General features: G+C 44.1%; 1 protein-coding gene across 6 annotated transcripts in view; it reads left to right on the forward strand.

Moving 5' to 3' along the window:
• The window catches only part of FGF13 (fibroblast growth factor 13), a 510,824-nt gene that overhangs the window by 285,695 nt on the left and 208,745 nt on the right, over window positions 1-16,384 (forward strand). The gene's annotated exons all lie outside the window — the stretch shown is intronic.

Raw genomic sequence — 16,384 nt, forward strand, 5'->3', positions numbered from 1 at the left:
CTAGGCTGTCAAGTCACAGTTTGGGTTATATCATGCCATGTTAGCAGTCATAGAAAATCTTTCCTAGGAGCCATGTTTCCATAAGTTGAGGAGGGGGGTCTCCAGGGGGGATGGGAAAGTGGATCCTATGAGGTAGTCTAGACCTATAATTTCATCTATCCACAGAACAACTTCCACAGATCCATCTCAGCAACATGACAATACCATATTGTCTCAGTGGGTTGGTTGGGTCATTCATGGGCAAAGTGACTTGCTCTGAGTCACATTGTCAATAGGTATCAGAGGCAAGATTTGAACTGAGGTCTTCCTAACACCAAGGCTCCACTTATCACACTAGAACCACCCAATGCCCACACAGCAGTAAACAAGGAAAATTGAGAGCTAGGAGAAACCCTAGAGGCTGTCTAGTTAATCTCTTGCTTTTACAGTGAAGGAAACTAATGTTGCGAGACACTCCTGGGTCACTATAAAACACCTGCAGGGTAGGTGAGTTTAATTTAAGTCCAATTTGATTCTTTTGGGGAAATGAGGGAGAGAAGGAGACCTTGGAACAAACCACCTCTTGCTAAGAGAGGGTGTATTACCTTAGGTGGGACAGCCAGAGGGAGAAGCTAGTGTCATCTGAAAGCATCCCGTTTTACCTAATAATTTTGGCTAATTAGTTCCTAGTTGTTCTTTTATTTCTGAAGGAATGTAAGTGCAGCCAACAACACCTACATTTTGATGTCCTGAGGCAAAGGCCCAGTTGCTCTGTCACAGTTCTGTCTCTGCCCAGCAAGGGAAAGGAACTGGTTCACGAGAAAAAAGTGAAAACTTCATACAGGCTGACTATTTGCTACCATGGAGACAAAAACAATAATGGTGAATGTCTCCTACACACCGCCGCCCCTCCCCAAGACTCCAAAAGGTGTTCTAGTTATAAGCAGTCTTCTCAAGACCCCACTCTTTGGTCTTCGATGGCTCTTGCTGATGATCAGTGATGGGCTGTTGTTATTTCCTAATAAACACTTGGGGCAGGATCACATCTGCATGTAGGACTCTGACCCTTAGAGAAGTATGCCCAACTATCATATCTGGGATTCAAGTTGAGGCCAGGCCCAAGGACTTTCTTTTCTTATAAGGAATCCCTCTTACTCTTCAGACCTTGCTAGCTGCCTTCCACAGTGTGTTTTTTCCTTTCTTTTTTATTCCTGGGTCAACAGTGTCCAGCACTATTGACTGATGTAGAGTAATCTAGGCACCTGGAAGGAATTAAGCCCACAGTGTATGCAGCACTCTTCCAAATGCCATTTCTGGCATGTCTGACCATGTTGGGAAGCAAGACATTACATTTGCTTAGTCCCTGATAACTTATAGAAGGCCCTCTCTGACATTGTCTTCTTTGACCTTATGAGAACCCTGTGAGGCAGTGCATGGCAAGAGAGTTCTATTTTCCTCATTTTATAAATAAACTAGAAGAGGGCTCAATAGCTTGTGCACACCACTAGGTTGCTGGAGTTGCCAGAGTGTTCAGAGCACCAAGTCTTGGAGTCAGGAAGACCCTAGTTCAAGAATGAGCTCAGACACTTAAAAGTTGTGTGACACCTAAATCTTTGTCTTTTTCGCTTTCCTCATCTACAAAATGGGGGCAATGAGAGCGCCTACTTGCCAAGAGCTGTTGTGTAAATCAAGCGAAATAATCATTGTAAATTCCTTAGCACAGTGCCTGGCACTTAGTAAATAACCTAGGTCTAGAATGAGAAGATCATAGATTTAGAATGGGGATGGATCTCCAAGACCATCTAGTGTAATGCCCTCATTTGACAGGATCCAGAAAGGCAAAGGCCCTTGGCCAATGTCATAGAGGATTGAAATCAAGGTTCTCTGAGTTTAAATCTAGAATGTTTTCCATTGCATCAGAAACCCAGAATGGCAGACATGAAAGGGATTTTAGAGGTCTCTAGTCTATACTACCACTACCACCTTCCACTCTTTGCCAAATATAGCAAACAGATTAAGGAATATGCCCATGGTCACACAGTAAGTGGTGAACTTAGGTCCTCTAACTCCAGAGCTTCACGGGTTCACATGTGGCAAAGCTAGAAGGCCCCTTTGAGATCATCTTGTTCCATGGTTCTCATTTTACATAGGAAGAAACTAAGGCCCTGAGATGTGAGGCAACTTGTCATCAATCGACCAAGTCCCTGAGCTGGGCCTCAGATTCAGGTTTTCTGTCTCCACTGGCAGTCCTCTGCTATGAAGCCTTATATAAACACATCGGAAATTGCATTTCTACTAAACTGAGTAGATTTGACAGTATTTATGATTCAAAGAGTCTCCAGAACCTAGCACAAATGCTCCAAGGTTCGTCTTCAGAAGAGATATTTGAGTTATGTCAATACGTTTAAAATAAATCAGTATAGTGCAGGAAAATATGAAAGCAGGCAGTGATTAATCATTTACTTCTAGTTGAACATCTGGCCTCTTTTTCACAGTTCTAGTGTCCTATGATTTTAAAAAAATCGTGTCGCTCTCAAGTCATCTTTAACCCTTTAATTTGAAGAGTCCCGCAGCCATGGGAAGCCCAGGTTGGACAAGGATAACCTCTGATGGCAGCAGAGGATGAGGTACAGCCACTTTCTCCCACTTACAGAAAACACAATTCTATGTAAAATGTTACTAATCCAAATTGGTAATGAGCACGACTGCTGTTACCTCTGATAATGCCTTGGCTTCTTTGTCCCAGAAATAGAATGTGTCTCCATGAATAGCCACACTGCCAAAATAGTGGGAAGAGAGGAAGGTGGAAAAGCAGTAAGGAACATGCTCAGAGGAGTGTTTTTATTTTTGTCTACTCCCTTCAATGCCTCCTATTTAGAAATTCCTCTATTTCAAACTCTTTTGTACCTCGCTCATATCTTCTTTCAAAAGTTCTCTGCGCTGGGAGGAAAAAGTCCTTCAAAGTTCATATGGATTTGGAAGTGGTTGGGTGACCCAGACAATATCATTGGTGGATCAATGTTGGCCTTGGTCTTGGAACCAGAGCTGATGTGGAGCAGCCACTTTTGATGCCAGATATCAAAAGGATTTGTGCCCTCTTGGTAGAGTTCTATAGGTGATGCCTTTAGGTCTGCCATCTTTCTGACCAAAAGCCAAAAATGAAGTTGCTCCAATTCATAGCTGTTGGGAGAAGCAAGAGTCAGGAAGCAATTTTTCCATGCCATTGTTGACAATTTGATAGGCCTTAATAGCTCTCTCAACCTTTCCCTCCCAGTTACCCCAGCCCCAGCCCTCAGATGGCTGTGAACTCAACTTAGCTTGTCTTTGCCATCTGGTGAAAAGGAAGGTAAATAGCAGTTTGCTTTGCCCGTTGAAGTTAAAGGATTTGAGAAAGAAAAAAATGAACTCAAATGGTGCTACCAAGAGTAATCCACTCAACAGCGAAAATGTGCCCACATCCCAGAGAACAACAATTCTTTAATACTTTCTTTTTTTAAAGAGGGAGGAAAGGTTGACTGACGTGTTTTCCTTTTGGTTAAAAAATTATAAAATTGAGACAGCTTTAGAGACTTTGGAAAGCAACAACAGCCCTAAAAAGCACTGTCACCTAGCATTTCTTCTGACCCAACTTGGGGCATGCTGGGTAGTATGGGATAGTGGATAGAAAGCTGGCCTTGGAGTCAGGAAAACCTGGGGTTGAATCTTACATCAGACACTTAACTAGGTAGCTAAGTGACCTTGGGTATGTAAATTTATCAGTGTGACAGATAACTCTCTCGTTACAAGTGACAGGATGCCTACTTATTTATATTCAGCCAAAGAAGTTTTTCCAGTTGCAGCTCTTCCACACCAATGAATTTACACGTCATTACCAAAACCCCACAAAAACGAAACAAAAATCCCGGCACTTAGGATCATATTTTTTTAACTCTGTAATAGGGGTAGCATGTTTTGGTTCTCTGGAAAATTCATAATCTGATAGAGGAGTATACTTAGCAGCTTACAATTAGATTTTCTGTAAGGAAGAACATTTATCAGTCTTTGATTAGATATTCACTTCTTAATTCAATCACGTCTTTGAAACTGAACTGAGCTGACAAGAGAGTCACTTTGGATGCCTGCTTTCAGAGGTGGCACCAACCTTTCAATCAGGCACGTGTTTGGGCTCTCTTAGCAGGCCAGAAGTCAGAGATAAGCCTACCCCAATTCACAACTCTTTGGAAAAGGAATGCTTTGGTGGCTCACTTCTACAGTGTCAATTGACACCAATTTTTCCTTCTTGACATGATCTATTTGAACAAGTGAGAGGGCCGTAGCTCGCCTTTGAGCACTCATTGGTACCCTTGATGTGGCTTTCCTGAGATAGCGTGTTCTGTTCCTGGACCAGACCTTCTGTTCTGGCTCTGCCAGAGCTTCCCAACTGAGGCGTGGGAGTGTGACAGGCCTCTCACATCTAGCGCCAATTGTTTCGGCATCTTCTGAAAGTGAGTATCAATTACACTGTTTTCACACCTTTTGGAAAGTGTTTGGAAGAGTCCAAGCCACCTCCCATTGAATAAGCATTTACTCTGCGCAGGAGGCTGTGCTGACCCAGGGGACAGAGAGACAAAGCCGTACCTACCCTCAGAAGGTTTAACATCCCACTAGTAAATGGAACACATGCACACATACATGTACGTATCCACACACACAGTAATTTGTAGATGAAGGAGCAATCATTGCTGAGTAAGAGGAAAAAGAAAGGCTCCCCCTTGGAAATAGTATATGAGCTGAGCCTCGAAGGAATCTTGAAATCTGAAGAGACAGACCTGAAAAGGGAGTATGTTTCAGGCATGAGGGACAGCCTGTGCAAAGACAGAGGTGGGAGTGAATTCCAAGACTAGAAAATAGAATCTTTTGTCTGGAACCTAGAATTCATTATGCAGTAAGTCTACAAAAGTAGTCTTGGGCCTCATTTGGAAGGTTTCTCAATGCCAAACAGAAGTGTTTATATTTGATCGTAGAAACAAGAGTGAGCCACGAGAGGGTTTGGAGCAGAGCAGTAGCCTGGGCAGACCTGTGCTTTGGGATGGTGATTTAGAAGCTGCGTGGAGGATTGACTGGAGAGGGGCAGAAAATGGAGGTAGGGAGACCAATTAAGGGGACCTTGTAGTAGCCCACGTGAGAGATCGTGAGGGCCAAGGTAGGCTTTTGGTTGGGCGACTAAGAAGATGGGGAGGAATGAAAAGGATCCTGGAGGGGCAGAATCAAAACAAAAATTCTTAGGGGTCAATTGGAGATAGGAATGAGAGGTTGTGAACAGTTGAGGTTGACTCCACTGTTGCACAGAGTGGAAGTAGCTGGAAAGAAGTGGCTCCTTTGACAAGAAGAAGGACGTTAGAAAGAGGAGTGAGCCTAGGAAGAAGACCATGAGTTGAGGCTGACATATGTTGAGTGTGAAATGCCTGTGAAGATATCTTACAGGTGATGGAGGAGAGCTCAAGAGAATAATGACGAAAGGGTCCATCAAAATGTTGGAAGGGGAGGAAACAGTGGAATGGAGTGAGGGATACACAAGCCCGAATTTGACTTCTGGCAGACATTAACTGGCATGTATTAATGTGCATGGGCAAGTCATTTAATCCCCAGCTTTCTTCACTGCTCAGTAAGATCAGAAGGTACAGGGGAGTTCCTGAATTGCTTTAGTAGAAGTTTTCACTCTGGGAGTTCCCTGTCCCTTTGAAATGGGATCATAGAATTATAGATCTAGAGCCAGAAGGGACTTTAAAGGCCATCGAGTCTAATCCTTTCATTTTACAGACGAGAATATCGGGGCCCAGAAAAGTTCAATATCTTGCCCAAAGTCAAATACCAGAAGCATGATTCAAATCCAGGTCTTCCTGACTTCAAGTCCAGTGCCTTATCAAGTCTACCACCTTGCCACTCATGGAACTAGTATGAAGGAGAAAAGAAAGAGGAAGAGGAGGACCAAAGAGCCAATATTGTTTGAGATCAGATGATGAAGGATTTGACATATGGGACAGTGCTCCAAGAGACAATCCCCTTACATTTTGTCCCCATCTGAGGCTGGCTGCTTTGTCCCAAAGGTGTGATTAATATGCACACACCCCAGGCATCCTCTTAGGAAATGACTTGCAGAACTGGCATACAGCCTGACCAATCTTCTGTCTCCTCTGAGGGGGGATTCAAAGAATTGTAGCCAAGATTGGGGAGAATCTCCATTTGTTAAGATGGCAGCCCTGTGGGAACCAATGAAGGGCCTCCTCCCAAAGGCACACCCCTGTGAAAGGTCTCAGACACTTAAAAAAGGGCTCTATTTTTTCTGTTTCACGTAGAAACAATTTTGACAGTTGTTTTCTGACATTGGGGGATTCAGATTTTCTCCCCTCCTTCCCAAGGTGGTAAATAGTTCTTAGACGCCTTCTGATTGTGTGACCCTAGGCAAGTTAGTTGAGCCCTGCTTGAGTTTGGACCAAAGCATCCCTATTTCCTTCTGGCCCAGCAAGGAATCAACCAATCATTCGATAACATACTAAGGACTTATTATGTGCTGCTGGTGGAACAGGACCCTGGAGATTCACAGGAAGATGAAAACAGTCTGGGCTCTCATGAAGAATTTCATATTATTCCAACAGAGGAGATGGCGTGGAGATAGATCTACTGTCTGTTTCTGTATATACACATATAATATGTGTGCTTATGCTATAGCATAGCCCTATAAAGTTATATGTATGCTATTTATGCCCAACAGAAATATGAAATGAATACATTCAAATAGATCCCCAATAATTACAGACAAGGGAGTTAGAGAAAGAGAGAGTGCACTAGCTGTTGGGGAGACCAGGAAAGGGCTCATGTGGAAGATACTCTCTGAACTCATCTTTATGGAAGGGAGAGGCAGGAGTGTATCCCGGCTATGCAGGATGGCCATCGTAAAGACTCTGAGGTAGGAGATGGAGGGTCATGTGGGAGGAAACAGACACTGGGCCCTTTAGGCTGCATCTCAGAGTACGTGTAGGGGAGCAATGTCCATTGAGTTGGAATATGAATATGGCACCAAGTCGTATAGGCCTTTAAAAGGCACAAACAGAGGAGTACATATATGATCTAGAAGCAGCAGGAATCGACTGGTGTTGACTGACTAGAGAAGTGGCATGTTCAGCTTTGGACTAGAGGATAGACTGCCTTGGGGAGGGACTTGGGAGGCAGGAAATCTGTTTGGGAAGGCAGATATGGCTAGAATCTAGGCACAAGGTGGCAAGGGCCTGGGCCAAGGCAGGAGCTGTGCAAGTGCCGAAAAGATGTGGAACAGCTAGATAAGACAAGATCAACAACTGATAGGCTAGCCAAGGTCGGGGGAAGTGAGGTGTCGAGGATGCCACTGAGCTTCTTGAGCTGGGACACTGGAAGGATGGCGGCGTCTTCCTTCGTCCTATCTTCTTCCTTGGCACACAGGAAGCATTTATCCGGGCAGAGAAGAAGTCCTCGCCCATCCAGTTCTTGAATGCTGGCCCCACACCATGCCCAGTCCGCCACACCCTCACTTGATAGGATGTTAAAGCCCAAGGTTGAGGTGCCTCTCAGTGGATCTCACAGAGCCCAGTGGAAAAATGTCCATGCCAGCCAGTGAATGGCAGTCAGAGCTGGACAGAGAGTACCCACCTGACCTTTAGAGCTCGGAAGCACCTCGGAAGGGGAATTGGCCTGCATCTTTGCACGCCGCCCTAGATACTGCAAAGCTGGGGGAAGCAGGACCATATAGTTAGTACAAGGTGCTCAGCTTTGCCAGAGTTGTGTGATGATCTGCCCCCATGTGGCAGGAATCGTGCCCTGCAAGCACCAAGAAAACATAGAAATTCTCCTGGAAAACAGTAGAGAGGCTGAGCAGAAGCAGGCAGAGCTGAAAAGAGGCAGGCCCAGGGCCAGGGCCCAGGCCCGCTCCTTTTCCTTTTCATGATTTAAAGAGATAGAAATATTTTAATAGATTTGTTCTGCTGCCTGTCAATGGAATTCTGGTAGCTGACTTCATTGGCTAAGCTTCAGCTTCCAAATCTTTAGCCACTCTTGTTACTCTTGTAATCTGCCTGAGTGACATCATCATCTGCTGACAGGAACCAAGATCCAGAACCGGAAGGGACAATCAAAGGCCATCTGGTCCCACCTCCTCATTTTACAGAGAAGGAAACTGAGACCTACCTGGGTAGCAAGCATCAGAGGTGAAATTTGAATCCAAGCCTTCTGACTGCAGAGCTCTGGAGTTTTTTATTTGCTCCATTGACTTGTAGGGCTGATCAGGCCTAAGAAGTTACCTATTCCCGCCCTTTCCAAGCATGGAAGATGTTCAAGATTACAGAACAAATTGGTGAATTATCTGGGGCTAGAAGCCAGGTCTTCCTCAGCCAAACAGCACCCTTCCTGCATAACGTTAGAAGGGATTCAAATGATGCACCTCAGAGAATCTGTTGATTTTTTTCCTTTGGACATGAATTTGAGAAGCCCCCCCGGGTGACCTTGAATGAGTCTCTTCACTGTTTAGAGCCTCGGTCTCCTTTTCTCAGTAAGGAGAGGGTTAAATGATTTCTGAGGCCCATCCAGTGGGATTCCACTTAGCAGTTCCCTTCTCTGACTTGCAATTAGCATTTTAAAGTACATTTTATTAAAATGTTTGCTTATCATTCTCCACACGCCCGCCTAAGTGCGCAGAATAGGAGGCAGCTTGAAGGGTGTCCTTGGGGAGGTGTTGGACAAGAGACTTTGAATCCTGCATTCTATGAACACTTTCTTGTACTTGTCTTGTGTCCCAGCCAATATCCACACTCACTCCAGCTCATCAGAGTCACATGTGTCTGGAGAATTTGATTTGTGAGCCCGCTATTTTGAGACATGTTTTCCTGAAACAACTCCACACCAACCTTCAGAACAGCCCCAGCCATCAAGGCCGTTGAGTATTGTATGCTCAGGTAACCAAGCTGCTAATGGACATTTTAAGGACACGGGCCACCCACCACTGGAGACATCCATTTTGCAAGTCACTTGATTAGCAGAGAACAATATAGATTATATCTAGCAAAAATAACTATCCAAAGGGTACCTGGATGGCTCAGTGGATGGAGAGCCAGGCCTAGAGATGGGAGGTCCTGGGTTCCAATCTGGCATTAGACACCTCCTCGCTGAGTGGCCCTGGACAAGTCACTTGACTCCCATTGCCTAGCCCTCGCCCTCTTCTACCTCAGAACCAATACATAGTATTGATTCTAAGGCAGAAGGTAAGGGGTTAAAAAATAACTATCCTTTATGTACTTTGACACTAAGGATACAGAAGTTAATAACAATTGGTCCATTCCTTCAAGAGGCGGCAGGGTATGATAGATTCAAAGTTATTCTCAGAGGCAGTAAAAACTAGGTTCAAGTTTTGCCTCCGACACATGCTGGCTATTAAATGTAGTCAGCAGAGTACTGGTCTTGGTCTCAGGAAGATCTGAGGTTTAATACTCATCTCAGATTGTAGTTGTGTGACCCTAAACAAGTCACTTAACCTCCACCTCAGTTTTCTCATCTACAAAATGAAAGCAATAGTCGCAGGATTGTTGTTCTGAGCATCAAATGAAATAATGTTTGAAAAGTGCCCAGTGCAGCGCCTGGCACATAGTAGGTCTTTTATAAATGCTTGGTTCCTTACCCTCTCTTACTCCATGAAGTCATAGGTCCAGACCCTATCCCTATCCACACCTCAAGGAGTTTATAGTTAAGTAGAAGAAGGTGAAAAAACCAGTGATCATAGAGTCATAGAATTAGAATGAGAGTCGGCAGGGACCTTAGAGGTCACTTAGTCCAGTCTCCTCATTTCACAAAGGAGTTTGAGTGACTTGTGCAATGCCACAAAGGTCGGAAGGAGCAGAGCCAGGATCCGAACCCAGGTTCTCCAGATTTCTAGTGATGTTTCCCTACCTTTATATGAATCTTTACGCTGGCAAATCACTTCATCTGTTACCCTAGTAGAGCCTCACAGCCACCCTAGGCAAGAAAAGCCATACCTGAATTCTCACCCCCATTTTACAGATGAGGAACCCAAAGTCCAGAGACTGGCCTACCTGAGGTCATCAGAGCAATGGTATGGAAACACCAACCCAGTGCCCCATGGTACCATGTTGCCTACATGGGCTGTGTTTGCTCCCTTTTTAGCTGTTCTTCTCTCACTCTGCAGGTACCATCTGCTTTTCTTTTGAAAGCAAGGAAAGAGCAAAGGGTGTTTCTAAGATAGCAAGAAAGATAGCAGGAACCATTTGGCTGACAGGTTTCCTTTCCATCTCTTTCGCTTGCCTATCTGATGCCGTTTTTTTTTCTGAGAACAGTATTCTCTGAGAAAGGGTCTGGTTACGTCTGAGTTAGAGGACTCGATCCGATTCCAGAAATCTAGATTGGCGCACGGGGTTGAGCGTTCATTTAGTATGGAATCAGGTGAGTGGAAAGGCCACGTTTCCCCAAAGAAACCCAACTAGATTGAGACCTCAGAGCCTTTGCTAGGAATTCTGGGGCAAAAAATGGTTGAGTGGAGCAGAGAAGACTATCCAATTGTGAGCTGGTGGTAGCATCAGGAGAGAGAAAGGTCATCTAATTTAGGCCCTCATTTTGTAGTGAGAGTATGGGTTCCAAGAGCTTTAAAGGGGTGTCGGAATGAAATGACCCTCGACAGAGCCCAAACCAATAGGAAACTGGGAGCCATGCACACAGTCGGATCTAAACTTCTCTAGGACAAGTTCCTGAAACAGTAGCTCTCCAAAGCCAAGCCTCTTTCACTCCAACCTTGGCGCAATGATCCTAGGGAACCCTAGATTACCCACACAAGTTGAGCCTCCTCTTTGTAGTTCCATAGGCAAATTGATCAATTATTCCTTTATAGTTATCAACATGATGCAAGCATCAGGCCTGAGGAATCTGTACTTGCCACCTTATACCCATACTCTTTAGCTGTGTGTTCTTGAACACGTCATTTCCTCTCCTTGAAAACTAGTTTCCTCCTTTGTGAAATTCCTAGATGATCTCTAAGTCTCACTACAACCAATATCCTAAGCTTCAAGGTTCCCTCTAAGTAATGGGCTCATTGGTTAGTCCTGCCATGTTTCCATCACAAATAATTCATAATTTCTGGATTCATCAGAAAGTTTGACCCTGATTCACATGAACTAAATTCAACAGCCAACACATGGGACAGTGCCTGGCACATGAGAAATGTGTGATAAATGTTTATTTACTATTAATACAGATATTTTGCCAGTAGGTTATAAAGGGCCCTGCATTTGGGGTTAAATTCTACCTCTTATGTTTACTCTCTTTGGTACATGGGACATGTCACTTAACCTTCGGAGGCCTCAGTTTCCTTTTCTCTAAAATGGGCTGGGATAAGAGGGCACTGGACTGGATGGCCCCTGAGGTCCTTTCCAGTCCTCTGGTCCTTTTCAGGGCCTACGCTCTTTTAGGTACTTTGAAATGCCCTGGCATAGAGAGACAGAAAAAAGTTTCTCTTGTCTATAAGACATGTGTGGCTTAGTAGATCTGTGTTCCATTGGATCTTGCCATGAACCTCATAACAGAAAGACTTGAATTCAAGCCTCACTCTATATCAAATTCACTTCACTTCCCTGAGGCTCGATTTCTTTCTCTGTAAAATGTGAAGGTTGGACTTACTGATGTCCTAGGCCCCTTTCAGCTCTAGATCTGTGAACGTAGATGTGAACTTAGGCCAGTCATTTAACTTTTATGGACTTCAATTTCCTGATTTATAAAATGAGTGGTTGGGTTGATATCCTTTCTAGTTCTATGTGTACAATTCTGTAAGCATGACTTTGGGCAATTAATTTAATTTGCCTCAGTTTCCTCCTCTGTAAAATGAGTTCTCACTAACTTCCTTGGACTGTTTTTTGTTTTGTTTTGTTTTGTTCTGTCTTAGAATCACTGCTTAAGTATTGGTTCCAAGGTAGAAGAATGGTGAGGGCTAGGAGTAGTTGGAGTTAAATGAGCTAAGAAGTGTCCAAGTCTAGATTTGAACCCAGCACCTTCCATGCCCAGGCCTGGATTTCTGTCTACTGAGCCATCTAGCTGTACCCTCCCATGTTTTTTAGGGGGGGTTGTGGCTCAAAGTACTATATAAAGGTCAGCTATGATAATAACAGCTATTGTTATTGTTAGAGTAGCTAGGTTGTGCAGTGGTTAGAGTGCTGGGCCTGGAGTTAGGAAGACTCAAGTTCAAATCCAGACTCCGATACTTATTAGCTGTGTAACCCTGGGTGAGCCGTTTGCCTCCGTTTCCTTACCTGTAAAGTGAGCTGGAGAAGGAAATGATAAAGTGCTGAGGTATCTTTGCCTCAAAAACTCCAAACGGGGTCACAAAGAGTAGGGCACAACCAAAACAATTTAACAACAACAAATTATTATTATTTTCAGAAAATGTATATGTATACATTTAGTATGGGGCAAATCAAGAAGAGAGAATATTTGCAGGAATCACGGGAACCTTCCTGGAGGAGGTACCCAATGTGAGCCCCGAAGGAAGAAAAGGATGACGAGAGACAGAGAAAAAGAGGGAGAACATTCCAAAGGCAGAAGACCCCAGAAAAGGAATAGCTGAGAATACCCCCAACTAAGCATTCATGTCTTCAGTTCAGGTTAGACTCTTACTGTGGTGTGGACGTAAACCTCTCCAGGGAGCCCCTCAACAATCTAGTGCTCAGGGTTCCAAATCATTTCATGTCAAACTGGTTTTATCCACCCCCCTCTCCTGGATCCCTTAATGCTGTTTGCCTCAGTTTCCTTATCTGTAGAATGAGCTGGAGAAGGAATGGCAAAGTACTGTAGTATCTTTGCCTAGAAAACCCCGAACTTTGTTCTTTTGGGATCCTGGTGTACATTGTTGAAATGGGCAGGTCACAATGAGCTTGGGAAAGAGGAACGCTGGCCTACCCTACCCTGCCCTGGCCTAAGCCATAGTAGAGCCATCATCATTGGAGAAGTGAAAAATGGATCAACTCTAAGTAGTAGACAGCCCAGCTATTATTATCCCCATTTTACAGATGAGCAAACTGAGTCTATATGAAATTAAGAGACTGTCTCTGAGCCCAAAAGCTAGTAAATGTCTGAGAAAGAATTTGAACCTGTCTACGGGACTCAAATTTGAGCCCTCTGGCCCTTGTGTTGTGAATGGGAACAAGGCATTTGGAATGGCATCATTGATTGCTGTTTCTCTAATGCACCCTCACTCTGAAGTCTCTCCTAACCCCATTTGACTCTTTCATTGACTGCCCTTTCAACGGCAATGAAGTTTGCCAAGTTCTGCTCAATGGCACAAAAATAGCAGCCCACTGGGAACTTATATGAAAACCCGATTGCCTCCCAAGTGTAGGGATTGGAAACTGCCAGACTTTGGAACTAGAATAAGGTATAATTAGGAGCCCCTGTATTTGCTGACTTCTCCAGTGTTTAGGGCAAGGAGGCAGGGAGGTTTCGCAGAAAACATACGACCATTAAGTCAGAAGACCTGGGTTCAAACCTTACCATGTGAACTTGGGTGGGTAAGTCATCTTCTTTGGGCCTCAGGGTCCTAATTTGTAAAATGAATATCGCTTCATTTTGTATCAATGTTTTCCGTCTGCCATGGTTTTATCATTCACTTGTACTGAGAAAGCAGCCCACTAAACTCCCTTGCTCCGGTCCCACTTATTTCCAGTTGAATGGCTAGTGAGGCCACATCAATCTCTTTTTCTAATTATGAAGTTGATTCTTTGAACTCAAGTATAGAATATTATATTTTTCCTGTTGAGAACTGGCCTTGGAGTCAGGAAGACCCAGGTTCAAATCTCACCTCTGAAACTGGGCTGTTTGGCCCTAGGTAAGTCATTTATACTCTTAGCCACACAAACTACTCTCCAGGACTACAGAGCCCATCCCAAATGCCGATCTGCATTTGCAAATGGTATTTCCTTACCTAGGGCTTCTGATAGCCAAAACAACACAGATCCGGCTAGCCCATTACCAAGAAAGAAAGGTTAGCCCCTTATTAGAAATGAAGAAAAGAATTGACTAAATAAACTAATTCAAATGGAAAAAAAGAAATGAAGAAAATAAGACTCAGAAAACCGATCAAGAAAGGTTCTCTAGAAACGGTAGCATAGGGGTTGAGGGTTGATGGAGAGGAAGGACTTCATCAGGCAGCATGGAGGCAGGAATGAGTGAGGGCTGTCCATGCAGGTGTGAGAATGCCTTTAGGAATCCGGCCAGCCCAGGAAGTGAAAGATGATGTCAGAGAACAGCTTCCTCATCAAATTTGGCCAGACTGTAGAGCGTATCCAACGTGAGTCCTGTGAAATGGGCCAATTGCATCCAGAGTCTTTAATCTCTTCCCCATGGGAAGATGGAAGCCCCAGATAAAGCTAGGCATAGCAGCTGGACTCCTCTAAAATACTTTAACGAGCCAGGGAAGAACATGAACCCTACACCAGTTCTAGTTCCCTCCCAGCTTTGAGCCTTCATGGCAATGAGACTCGAGAGGAAAGCCACCCCACAGAAAAGATGAATGTTAACGAGTTGAGTGCTGACTGTTAAATATTCTCTGATAATACTTGGCCATCGAACCAAATTCTGGATTATTGCTCCATCTTATTTCTCCTCTGGGTTTGAAATTCTCTGAGATCTTCTCTGTTCTGCATCATGGTGTTGAGCCTTTGATATGGATCGTCTACTGAATCAAAAGTGAATTCTTAGATGCCTCCACTGGTAGAAATACTCTCCTGACCTCAAGGTGTTTTTCAGTTCTTTTGGGAGATGACACAAGACCCTTGAAAAGATAAACCTCCAAGATAGGCTATGCCAGATGATGAATGAATGAATGAATGAATGAATGAATGAATGAATGAATGAATGAATGAACAAACGGGACAGATGGTAAATATTCACAGGAGCCTAGATCTAGACAAAGGGACCTAAAGTCCAGTCTAGACCTGCTGCCTTATTTTATAGAGTTGGCCCAATGAGGTTGAGTGACAGATCCAAAGTCATACAGGAAGTAACTGTCAGAAATGGGATGTGAACCCCAGTTCTCTGCTAAGGGCGGAGAAAGTTCATTCTAGGTTCAAGAGGTCTGGGAAGGTTTCATGGGTAAGATGGGATCAACTTGGGCCACAGAAGTAGAGAATAGTGGGTAATGGCATCTCACGTGAGGGAAATGACTGAAAACCTGACCAATTCAGATGAGTTTCATTTGTTTAAGCAGCTTTTGGATTCTTCCTTTTCTTCCTGTAGGGATTTTTATTATATGAGGACAGAATTTTAGACCATCCTGGGGGATCTCCACATTGAATATTTGTGTTTAGCTTTCTACTTTCTTCTGCATTAATAGCCATAGGTTTGGATCTGCCTTGTTGGACCTTTGACGATTCTCTGTCCTTGACACTGAACTTTGAGTTCTCCTTTGTTGTCCTTATCGAGTTTTTTAAAAAGTGGGAAATGATCCAGTGTGGAATGTATTTTCAATTAAAGTCCGTGCAGAGATAGGAAGGGTGCTAATGCTTCTAAATGGTAAGCATCTTTTTTCAAATCTCCTGGATTCCAGATATGAAGTTTGCTTCCCAGAAATGTTCATCTGCATACATTGATCATTCTTCAGTGCTCAGATTAGGTATCAGAAGATCTGGTTTCGAGTCAGAGCTCTACCACTAACTCACTTTATCATCTAGGGTAGGTCATTTCGTCTCCCTGGGCCTCACTTTCCATATGTATCAATGATAGAGCTGGAGTAGGCTGGGATGTACCTTGGCAGAGACACCTAAGACTTGTTCTTGTGGCCTAAAATGTAGAGGGTGCTGACAAAATGTATAGCCCTTCAGTAGGCAGAAACAAGAGTTTGGAACTTGGCTGGCATGAAAAATTCTTTAAACTAGCAAGCTACCAGCTGATAGTTCCTCAGCCCTGCCCTTCTCCCTTCCCCAGTAATGACTTCCACAGTGGAATGATGCTCTTTCCCTTGGGGTCTGTCCCAGTGCAGCCTTGTGTGTTCAGGTTCATGTTTTTTTAACCCCTCACCTTTCTTCTTAGAATCAATATTGTGTGTTGGTTCCAAGGCAGAAGAGTGGTAAGGACTAGGCAATGGGGGTCAAGTGACTTACCCAGGGTCACACAGCTAGGAAGTGTCTGAGACCAGATTTGAACCCAGGACCTCCCATCTCTAGGCCTGGCTCTCAAGTCACTGAGCCACCCAGCTGCCCTCACAGGTTCATGTTTTCATGGCCTCTCTGGACCCTTCTCTGTGTCCATAGTGCTTGCTGTTGTCCCAATGCGTAGCCCTCAGCCCTGGGACCAGAATTCCAAATTATCACTCTTGGCCATATTCCCTTCCAGCTTGGGTATTCTAAGCTGC

This window comes from Monodelphis domestica, chromosome X (assembly GCF_027887165.1).
Source record: "Monodelphis domestica isolate mMonDom1 chromosome X, mMonDom1.pri, whole genome shotgun sequence".
NCBI lineage: Eukaryota > Metazoa > Chordata > Mammalia > Didelphimorphia > Didelphidae > Monodelphis > Monodelphis domestica.